Below are 9,402 nucleotides of genomic sequence, written 5' to 3'. Positions count from 1 at the left end.
GAAGGTGAAAGTGCATCTCTACCATGGACTCACATTAGTCATGAAGAACTCACATACTTGTTGCAAAAGTTTTTATTAGTAATCAAAACAAAGTGCTAAACGCATACTCCTAGGGGAAGGGTTGGTAGGTGTTAACCATCGCGCGATCCCGACCGCAACACAATGGATGACAATCAATAGATCAATTATTCTCCGACTTCCTAACATAGCGGTTCACCATACGTGCATGTTATGGGAATCACTAACTTCAACACAAGTATTTCTAGATTCACAACACCCTACTAACATAACTCTTAATATTACCAAATCCATGTCTCAAAACTAATTGAGAGGAATCAAGACTTCTCTTTCTACTCAATGCACATGAAGATAGAGGTTTTTGTATCCTCTTTGGGTACCTATCATCTTTGGGACTACTTTCATAGCATAAGCCAACTACCAAGTCACGCACCGCCGTGCTCTAAAAGATCTAAGTGAAGCACACAGAGCAAAATTATCTAGCTCAAAAGATATAAGTGAAGCACAATGAGCATTCTAGCAAATTCACGATGAGTGCATGTCTCTCTCAAAAGGTGTGCAGCAAGGATGATTGTGACACAACAAAAAGAAAATACTCCTACGATACAAGACGCTCCAAACAAAACACATATCATGTGGTGAATAAAAATATAGCTCCAAGTAATGTTACCGATGGATTGAAGACGAAAGAGGGGATGCCTTCCCGGGGCATCCCCAAGCTTAGGCTTTTTGGTGTCCTTGAATTTGGCTTGGGATGCCTTGTGCATCCCCAAGCTTAGTCTCTTGCCACTCCTTGTTCCATAGTCCATCGAAACTCTACCCAAAACTTGAAAACTTCACAACACAAAACTTAACGGAACTTCGTGAGATGGGTTAGTATGATAACGAGCAAATCAATCACTTGGGTACTGTCAAAACAAGACTCGTAATTATTTTCACACAATGCCTACTGTATCTTACTATTTCCACAATTTATATTACTCAAAATAATATATGGAAACACCAAAACAAGCAAACTATGCATTGAAAACAGAATCTGTCAAAAACAGAACAGTCTGTAATGATCTGAATGCTAACCATACTTCTGCACCTCCAACAATTCTGAAACATTACGACTGCCTGTGAAAAAAGCATATCAACCAGAAGCAAAAATAATCAACTCAAAATCTCTTTATGAATAAAAATGAAAAATAATCTCGTGAGCAAAGAGTTCTGTCTTTTTCCAGCAGGATCAAACAACCATCACCAAGACTAGTCATAAAGGTTTTGCTTGGCTCAAACACAAAAAGAAACACAAAAGACACAATCATAACAGAATTATGATGGTGTGGACGCAACAAAACAGAAAGAAAAAGAAATAAATTCATTGGGTTGCCTCCCAACAAGCGCTATTGTTTAACGCCCTTAGCTAGGCATGATGATTTCAATGATGCTCACATAAAAGATAAGGATTGAAGCACAACGAGAGCATCATGGAGCATATGGCTAGCACATTTAAGTCTAACCAACTTCCTATGCATAGGTATTTTGTGAACAAACAACTTGTTGGAGCAAGAATCAACTAGCATAGGAAGGAAAAACAAGCATAGCTTCAAAAATTTCAACACATGGAGAGGAAGCTTGATACTATTGCAATAAGTAGAAGCATATGATCTCCTCTCATAGTAATTTTCAGTAGCATCATGAATGAATTCAACAATATAACCAGCACCTAAGGCTTTCTTTTCATGATCTACAAGCATAGGAATTTTACTAATCTCCACATAAGGAAATCTATTCTCAAGAATAGTACTGGGAGTATCGTAAAAGTCTTGAGCACTACAAATTGTGTTCACAATGAACAAGCAACGGTTAGCAAAGGGGTTCTCGAGAGTATGACAAGTTTTATCATCCCTCTTCTTTATAGCATAAGTATCATCACAATAATAATCAAAGATAGGGGGCATGCTTTCATCAAAATGATTTTGATCATTCAAAGTGGAAGAACTAAAAACATCATCTTCATCAAATATAGCATCCCCAAGCTTGTGGATTTGCATATCATTAGCATCATGGGTATTCATAGAATTCATTCTAACAACATTGAAATCATGCTCATCATTCACATATTCTATGCCAAGCATTCTATGTAATTCTTCTTTCAGCACTTGAGCACAATTTTCCTTCCCATCATGCTCACGAAAGACATTGAAAAGATGGAGCATATGAGGCATCCTCAATTCCATTTTGTTTTGTTGTTTTCTAGAGAAAGAACAAGAAACAAAAAGATTTGATTGCAAGATCTAAAGATATACCTTCAAGCGCTAACCTCCCCGGCAACGGCGCCAGAAAAGAGCTTCGTTGATGGGAGATGAGTGTCGCTTACCTAGACTCCCCGCCAACGGCGCCAGAAAAGAGCTTGATGTCTACTACGCAACCTTCTTCTTATAGACGTTGTTGGGCCTCCAAGTGCAGAGGTTTGTAGGACAGTAGCAATTATCCCTCAAGTGGGTGACCTAAGGTTTATCAATCCGTGGGAGGCGTAGGATGAAGATGGTCTCTCTCAAGCAACCCTGCAACCAAATAACAAAGAGTCTCTTGTGTCCCCAACACACCCAATACAATGGTAAATTGTACAGGCGCACTAGTTCGGCAAAGAGATGGTGAGACAAGTGCAATATGGATGGTAGATATAGGTTTTTGTAATCTGAAATTACAAAAACAGCAAGGTAACTAGTAACAAAAGTGAGCACGAACGGTATTGCAATGCGTGGAAACAAGGCCCAGGGTTCATACTTTCACTAGTGAAGTTCTCTCAACAATGATAACATAATTGGATCATATAACTAGCCCTCAACATGCAACAAAGAGTCACTCCAAAGTCACTAATAGCGGAGAACAAACGAAGAGATTATTGTCGGGTACGAAACCTCCACAAAGTTATTCTTTCTGATCGATCTATTCAAGAGTCCGTAGTAAAATAGCACGAAGCTATTCTTTCCGTTCAATCTTTCATAGAGTTCGTACTAGAATAACACCTTAAGATACATATCAACCAAGACCCTAATGTCACCTAGATACTCCATTGTCACCTCAAGTATCTGTGGGCATGATTATACGATATGCATCACATAATCTCATAATCATCTATTCAACCAACACATAGAACTTCAAAGAGTGCCCCAAAGATTCTACCGGAGAGTCAAAACGTGTGCCAACCCCTATGCATAGGTTCCCAATGTCACGAACCCTCAAGTTGATCACCAAAACATACATCGAGTACTCATATGAATCAAACGTGTGCCAACCCATATGCATAGGTTCCCAATGTCACAAACCCGCAAGTTGACCACCGCAGATATACACGTGCAAGACATACATCAAGTGTTCTCAAAGACTCAATCGGATAAGATAACTTCAAAGGGGAAACTCAATTCATTACAAGAAGGGTGAGGGGGCAGAACATCATAAGATCCAACTATAGTAGCAAAGCCCACGGTACATCGAGATCAGGACATCTCAAGAACACGAGAGAGAGAGATAGATCAAACACATAGCTACTGGTACATACCCTCAGCCTCGAGGGTGAACTACTCCCTCCTCGCCATGGAGATCGCCGGGATGATGAATATGGCAACCGGAGATGGATTTCCCCTCCGGCAGGGTGCCGGAACGGGCTCCAGATTGGTTTTTGGTGGCTACAGAGGCTTGCTGCGGCAGAACTCCCGATCTAGGTTTCTTTCTGGGGGTTTCTGAATTTATAGGAATTTATGGCGGTGGAATTATGTCGGTTGGGCCCACGAGGAGGTCCCAAGCCTGGTAGGTGCGGCCTAGGGGGGTGGTCGCGCCTCCCGGGCTTGTGACTCCCTCGTGGCTCTTCTGGCCTTCTTCCAAACCTTCGGGGGTCTCTTTTGGTCCAAAAAATTATCGTAAAGTTTTATTCCATTTGGACTCCGTCTGAAAAATGGTCAAAAACATGAAAAAACAGAATCTGGCACTTGGCACTGAGTTAATAGGTTAGTCCCAAAACAGATATAAAATAGCATATTCATGAATATAAAACATCCAAAGCTGACAAGATAATAGCATGGAACCATCAAAAATTATAGATACGTTGGAGACGTATCAGTGGCAAGTTGAAAACGACCATCAGTGGTGGGATACGGGCCCAAGCAAGCCCGCCACTTACCTCTCACCACTATTAATTAAAAGGCCACCAATGGCTGGGCAATGTTGGAGTCTGGGATTTGGTGTTAGAACTTCTCCGTGAATAAGATTCGAACAATAGGGGGCTTGGCTTAGCTACCTACAACTCGATGATGAACATAAGAGGATCGATGACGAGCTCGATGCTGCTCGTTGGACACGACAGGGACAAACGAGCTACCTAGGTTCGAGTCACCGGGAGGTGTGTGCTCGAGGTACACCAGACTTTGGGGGAGAGAATGGCTCGATCCCCTTACAAGGGTGTCGTCCCGTCCCTCTTGTAGTGCCTTGGTCCTCATACCTAAAAATATCGGCAGGAAAGGGTAGCCATAGGGCCGCAATACAAAGGGTGACATGTATTCAGTCCTATCCTAACAAAAGGTGGTATTTTCTAGATAAAGAAGTCTTCGTGACGCGCTGGTAGGCTCAGTAATGACCTCCATCCCGCAACACCGATCCGTCCTGATCTCGTTACAGCGAAGGGGAATTGCTTTGGGACTTGCTTTCGGGGAGGAGGGCTCTACGGCCTCCCTTATCACCAGAATGGAAGGAGTCACCTTCGTGAAGAGGGCCTCGTCCCTCAGATGGCCCCGTACGAACTGCCTCATGAAGTTACTCCATGAGGGAGGCCTCATGAGGCGCTTCTGCCTGCCAAGCAACATAGGCATGGCTAACCCTAGAGCCAAAGGGTCCACCCCTTGCGAGGCAAATCTCTTTGGAGGGGAAAGAGGGGGATCAAGATTCTTGGGCTGACCGAGTGTTGCTTCCTAACTCGGCCGGTAGATGGATCGTGGTACCCCTAGTCCCACTAGGCCGGCAGTAACGCCAGAGCCCATGGCATGAGTGTTCTGTTGAGATGAAACGACGTGGATCGAAGCATCGCGGGTACTGACAAATGGCTAAGCCGGGAGGTGACGCGGGCCAGCCATGATGGGACGTGATTCTCCCACTTCCCCACAAAGCCTCGGGAAATGCGGTCCATGATACTCGTGATCTGCTTTGGTGTCATTGCAGATATGTGCTCGATCACCTATTAGACCTTTGTTCCCTTTGTGGTTCGGCGGGGAGTTTGTATGGCACAAAGAGCAGAGTCTACGAGGCAGCACGATGATGAGACTCAGGGGATTTACCCAGGTTCGGGCTGCCATGAAGCGTAAAACCCTACTCCTGCTTTGGTACATTGATTGGGGAAGACGGAGCTCGCACTGTATTCTCCCCGGCAAGGGTTGCCGCGGAGATCTGGTGCGTGAGTACAAATGTGTAGGGTGTGAATGCTCCGAGTGTCGACCGTTTGCTTGGTTGCCTTGGGCCTCCTTTTATAGCTCAAGGGGTGTCCATAGCAGCAACAGACATGATTAGATTGCTAACAGTGCAATCATACCTAACTCTCGCACTGAACACAAAAAGCGCCATAAATGCGGGCTTAGTTGGTGAGCGGGGTGCATTCCCGGCAAGATCCTGCCACCTAATAGCTGGTCGTGGCCTATGGTATTGACACGCCTCTGGACGGATGTCAATTGGTCATAATCTGTCTTACGACGAGCCCCATGTATCTGGCAAGAGCCACTTAGCCACCTAGGAGCTCGACACCTCATCGATAAGTGACTGATGTAGCGATGAGGTGGAGCGGTGGTGTCTTGCCGGGTCTTGGTCTTCTTGATGTGCTCCTTGACCTCTCGCAGAGCGGCTTCTCTATTCTGGGCCAGGCCTTGATGGGGTGGTAGCATTCCCCGACAACCTCAGGTCGCCGGATCGGTGGCTTGTCATCCGTGCACAAGTGAGGGGAAAATAAACACCCCTGTTTCTGTACCCTGACAGAAGACCCCGAGCCTGAGCCATACGTGTCGCTCGGCATGTTGGGTTAGGTTCCCTTAATTCATGGTAGTGAAGAGCGAGCCCCCATACATAATAAGGGGATCCTCCAAAGGGGTTGTTGCTCATTCACATCTGCCTCTTCGCCTTTCACTTCCCCCACTCCTCCTTCAGACAAAAAGTCGCCTCCGCCGCCGTTGTTCCTTCTACGAGCATACCACTTAACCATACCTCACCCATTAAGCTTTGCTACTCTTGATACCTTTGGAAATGAGATTGTTGAGTCCCCTGTGGCTCACAGACTACTACAACACCAGTTGCAGGTATAGGTAAAGAGTTACTTTGACATGAGCGCGCTGATTGTGCTATTTGGAGTTCCTTCTTCTTTTTCTTCAATCTAGGATGGGTTCGAGGCCGGCAGCCTCGGATAGCAAGGATGGACGTCGTTCTTTTATCTTTTGTTTCCATCTGTAGACGGACCCTGCTCTTCTTCATGATGATTCTATGTATTGTACTGATGTGACTCTGATGTACCTTGTGGCAAGTGTAAGCCAACTCCTTATACTCACCTTTTCAGTACATGTACTTGTAACGATATCCATTGTTGCGAAACAACGAGATGCGTTTCTATCCCTATCGAGGCCCTCGTGCAAAATAAGGATAGGACCGCATCTTGGGTGTTACATGGAACACCATCCCTTAGTGGGCTGGTGAGGCCATCCCAATAAGCCTATTTCGGCCAAGGCAAAAATAAATAAGGAAAGGAAAAAAAGAGAAGCAAGGAGGTGGACAAGATGGGAAGGAGTCCTCCACCAAACCGAATTGGAGGAGGACTCCTCCCTCTTGGCTCGTCCTCCTCCTCCTCCTTGGAGTAGGAGGCAAGCCAGCCTCCCCTTGGTTCCTCCTATATATAGTGGAGGTTTGAGAGGGTTTTTGCACCTCAAGCCTTTGTGCAGCCCTCTCTCCCTCCACTACTTCGTGACACCCCATAGTTAGTTCAGCACGACACGGCGAAGCCCTGCCAGAGTAGCTCCATCATCATCACCGCCAGTCCGTCGTGCTGCCGGAGAATTCAGCTACCTCTTCGTCTCTCTTGTGCTGAACGCGGAGGTGTCGTCCGTTCGACGCTAGATCGGGACGGATTGTGGGACAGCGGCGATTTGGATCGTGAAGACGTTCCACTACATCAACCGTGTTTCTTAATGCTTCCCGCTTAGCGATCTACAAGGATATGTGGATCTGATCTCCCTCTCGTAGACGATCATCACTGTGACAAGTCTTCGTGTGCGTAGGAAATTTTTTGTTTCCCATGCAACGTTCCCCAACAACACACACAACTCCGACTCTGAAGACCACCAAATGCATGAGAGATATGCAGAGCTTGCTGCAACACGCCTCCTGAAAGACCACCAATCACGGTCCTCACCTAGGCACCTCCAAGGTAGCTCCAACTCCGTGACGACATGGCAGGGCAAAGAAGCAACCTGTCAAACACGTCGGAAAGAGCTGACTACCGAAACCTTGCCACGACCCTACACTGCTCGTCATGATCATTGTTGCCAAACTTGGCGCCACATAAACCACGTAGACGGACAGGCACCTACCGAACGCGAGGCCCACATGTCCAGCCATGGGAATGCAAGAGGGGGGAAGATCTTTAAGATAATGCCCCGACGGGGTGAGCATCGCAAAAGACGACCCATCATCCAACCCTGCATCCGGAGTGTTGAAATCTGAGATGGGCTTAAGGCCCATAAGACAATTTCAAAAATCTCTAAGGGCTCATGTAGGTGGTGGCATGACAAGGGGTGGTGGTAAGTTCAGTCTCACCCCGCTAGTGCATAGGGAGTTGGACCCCTTTATAAGGGTCTCTCTTCTACATGCTATTGGAACATGAGAAGAGAAGAGGCCCTCGCGCACTCCTCATCCGCCGCCCGCCTCACCACTACACACCTCGGCACGAGACGACACGACACGACACATCGTGGGTTGCAGGAATGAGCCGGGCTGAGATCATACCTATGCTCTTATTTTTTTCCGATTAGGAACGGAAATTACGAAACGAACGCGCCATGATCCGGGACGTCGGATCGTGAGCTATTACCGACTCGGACATGGGTCCAACCCATGTCTCTCCACCCGGTCGCGCCTATATAAGCAAGGCTCCTGCCAACCCTAGCCATCACGAGATTAGATCGCCCCTCCCTCCACGCGCTCATTCCTTTGCTGCTGCTGCCGCCGGCGACTCTGTCTTGTTCACCATGTACATGGTCGACGGGAGAGCAGGCCTCTGAAACCCCGCCTCTTCGGATCCTGTACGAGAGAGGGCGATTAGGTTTTTGGGGAGCGACTACGTGATTGCTCGCCTCTGCCCATCTGCTTCATCTACGTCCGCATCTCCTTCGTCGTCGCCATGTCTTCACCTACCGACGTCGACCGTCTCGCCCGCGTGAAGTCCGAAGTCGACAAGAAGGCAGCTGAGGATGTTGCCGCTGACACTGTTGTTGCTGCGCTCAACTGGCCAATCGAAGGGTATAGCTCATTTATCCCGCTCTTATTTATTTCAGTATTAGCAGTACTAGCTATATGCGTGGATATTTCGACTATATGCGCAGTACATGCTAGCCTGCTTCATCATCAGTATGTCACTAATCTAGTCAATGTCATGATAGTGATTATTTTGTGGATTAATCTGATAGAAAAATTGCCTATTTACTCAACAGTCCAAAAACCTAATATGTGTAGGAATTTTTCAAGTAGTGGTTTTGCTGATGGACTAAAAAGGGATAAGTTTACCAGTACTTATTTCAAGCGTTGGCAAACAAACACCACCTTATGGCTCATGGCTATGATCGTGTTCTCAGTACCCGGACTAACTCCTACAGGAACGATCACTCCTGAAGAGGAGAAGGCGTTCACGCAGGCCACCGACTACTTTTTTGGAGCAGTTTTAAGCATGATCGGAGATAATCTGGTTGACGCATATTTACATGTGCGGGGTGCCAAAGAATTGTGGGAGGTTCTCGAATCTAAATTCAAGGCCACCAATGCTGGGAGCAAGATGTATGTTATGGAGCATTTCCATGATTACAAAATGGTTGAGAACAGTTCTGGTATTGGAACAAGCTCAAGAGATAATATGCATTGCTAAAGAACTTGAGGTTCTTAAGTGCAATTTACCGAGCAAATTTGTCGTGGGGTGTATAATTTCTAAGGTCCCTAATTCCTGGAGGAACTTTTCTACCACTCCGTAACATCAGAGACGTGAACTCTCAATAGAGGATATCATCGGCCATCCGAGTGTTGAGCAGAACTCGAGAGCAAAGGACTCGCATGGAAAAGCGGTATTAGAAGGTCCTTCTATTGCCAATATGGTACATCAGAGGA

This window comes from Hordeum vulgare, chromosome 4H (genome assembly GCF_904849725.1).
Source record: "Hordeum vulgare subsp. vulgare chromosome 4H, MorexV3_pseudomolecules_assembly, whole genome shotgun sequence".
Taxonomy (NCBI): Eukaryota; Viridiplantae; Streptophyta; class Magnoliopsida; order Poales; family Poaceae; genus Hordeum; species Hordeum vulgare.
Note: the sequence above shows the minus strand (reverse complement) of the source record.